The sequence below is a fragment of the Octopus bimaculoides genome, chromosome 14 (assembly GCF_001194135.2).
Source record: "Octopus bimaculoides isolate UCB-OBI-ISO-001 chromosome 14, ASM119413v2, whole genome shotgun sequence".
NCBI classification, from domain to species: Eukaryota; Metazoa; Mollusca; class Cephalopoda; order Octopoda; family Octopodidae; genus Octopus; species Octopus bimaculoides.
This window is the reverse complement of record NC_068994.1, coordinates 5,626,998-5,629,671: the sequence shown is the minus strand read 5'-3', so window position 1 is coordinate 5,629,671 and position 2,674 is coordinate 5,626,998. Positions and strand designations below refer to the sequence as shown.

Below are 2,674 nucleotides of genomic sequence, written 5' to 3'. Positions count from 1 at the left end.
TGCATTTATATATATCATATAAATGTATATGTATGTGCATTCACACACACACACATATATATCTGAATGCATATACATATACATTCATATTATATATAAATGCATTTATGTAGGTGGATACACACACACACACACACACACACACACACACACACACACATCATATTCCTCGATGCTGCTGTCCATTCTACTTTTAATGCTGCCGAATCAGTGCTGTTCTTTTTTCCCTGAACTGCTGCAGTTGTTGATTTCTTTCATATTCATGTTGTTGTTATTGCTGTCTCTTGTTTTTATTACTGTCATTGCACCTACACCGGTTGAAGACAGTCCCGTTGTTATTGTTGTTGTTTCGGTAGTTCAGTTGCTTCTGCTACTGAAGCCGCCGCCGCCGCTGCTGCTACTGTATATTCGATGCTGTGACTGCTACTACTTCTCTTGTTGGGGCTGCTCCATATACTGTTGTTGTTTTTGGTGTTATTGTTGTTGGAATTATTGCTGCCGCTTCTGTTCTTGTCGTTGTTGCAGTTGCTGTCACTTCTGCTGCTGCTGCTGCTGCTGCTGCTGCAACTGCAGCTGTCGCTGTTCGTCTTTCTCTGTCTGTCTGTTGTTGTTGTTCTTGTTGCTGTTGGAGCTTCCATTCCAGCACAGTCGCCATTTCAATTTTGACGCCGTTCACTCCAAGTGTCATTTGAAGTTATCACCACATCGTATCGCATAATTGCTTAACGTACAAAATACTAATCGCAGACTTTCTCTTGCCAAACTTGTTTATTTGCACAACAGTGTTTATTACATTAAACATTCACCCCCAGAGTATCACACGATAAAAAGTTTGTTGCAAACCCAAACACTCACCACAACCTATCATTCAACTCAGTTGCTTGGGACAAACATTTTGTTTTTCGGATCATTGAAGAATTCGGAAAAAAGGATTTTGCTGTGCTGTTTCTACCCTACTTCCCTGTTTTCTGTAGAGCTACCATTATTATTATTATTATTATTATTATTATTATTATTATTATTATTATTATTACTATTATTATTATTATTATTATTATTATTATTATTATTATTATTGTTGTTTTTTGTTTGGGTTGGGGTCATTGGGTGTTTGTATTATTATTTTTTTAAAACATTTAATATGATCTTTCTTTGACTATTCTATAGACTGTACTTAGGCAGTGCGGTTCATGGAACTCTTGTTATAATTTATGACAGTCGAGGAGGAAGTTTTCAAAAGAAAAGAAAATTCAGAAAAATAATCAAAGAATCGGAAAAAAAGACGATATACATTCACAGACACACACACACATAATTTCATACACGTATCCTTAAACATACAAACAAACACGCACACATACACAGACACACACAAACACAACACGCACGCGTGCGCGCACATACAAACACATACACATACACATACACATACACATACACACTCAAGGTAGGTGAAACATTCTTTTAGATTTCTTGTATTCATTGCTGTGATACTATGTAGCCGTGCCTTATCTCCTTACTGGTTGTCGTTGTCATGACAACGTTATCGAATATGCTTCCATGTCTTCTTTCCATTTTAAGATCATTGGATCCGATTTGAGTGATGTTTGACTGCTATTTCTAACGGGCCGAACGACTCATTGGACTTGGTTTTGTTGCCCTTGTCGCTATTCTTGTTGTTGTTGTTGTTGTTGATGTTGGTATCCAGATCAGATCTGATCCAGTAGATTTATCATCAAACACGTCCCAGCTATTTCTATCTCGTCATCATTAAACAGGCTCATTGCATCTAGGGCTACCCATCAGTCAATGTTTAAGACAGTATCGTGTAATTTGAAGAAGATGTAGCTGCTATTTCTTCCAGACACAATCCATCATTGTTTCGTCAGATTTTGCATTGTGGCTGTTGTTTAATCTCAGAGCAGAATTATAAGGAAAGGCTTTCTGGACATGTCCAACCTCTATTTTACATCACGCATCATCTCAATAGAAATACGTGATCCAATATGACTTCTTTTAAAATGGCAGTCTGAAATTTCTAGGAGATTTTGCTATTAGTTCTCCTGGCCCATGTTCATGTCAGATGTATTGTTGCTATTGTCGCAGGAAGTGAAGATCTTGCTTTTATGTTCAGCTTTGGTAACGTAGGATATTGTTGCTGTAGTTTAGTTCTTCCAGTCATCACCAAGCAAACTTCTTTTCCGCATGCTATATCCTATACTACTTCAACTATTATACTCGTCAGTACTGTCTTTCTTAAAACAGAAGCGGATTGATTTGATAAAAGTTGGTTGCCATTTCTAGCAGTTCACGCGACTACAGATAGGCTCCCGTGTACGTTCATACTGATGTTAGATAGTTTTAAACTATGTGACCCCCAAGTAAAGCCTGATCAAGCAGGTACGTGATATGTAGATACTGAGCCAAACTACTCGTTGGGATCCAACTTCCCCAGAAGTACGATACTTCTACTGAGTACAGGGCTAACATCAAGCTTTGACTAGTATCATTCAAAGTGCTATGTGATAGTCTAGACTCATATTTCCTATATACTCTAGTTACGGTACGGTTGTAGGCATTGCTCTAATGCTTCACTAGCTGTTCCTCTGGCATTAACAATGGTAGTGTGTACATCTATTTTGTATATACCGTTGGTGATATATATATATATATA

The 2,674-nt window shown here is 37.5% G+C and overlaps 1 protein-coding gene across 1 annotated transcript in view; it reads left to right on the top strand.

Moving 5' to 3' along the window:
* Positions 1-583: 583 nt before the first annotated feature.
* Positions 584-2,674, top strand: part of LOC106876630 (growth hormone secretagogue receptor type 1) — a 34,582-nt gene continuing 32,491 nt past the window's right edge. The window contains exon 1 of the mRNA XM_014925244.2: positions 584-1,447. The gene's annotated coding sequence lies outside the window, so the exon portion shown is untranslated. The remainder of the gene's footprint in view (positions 1,448-2,674) is intronic.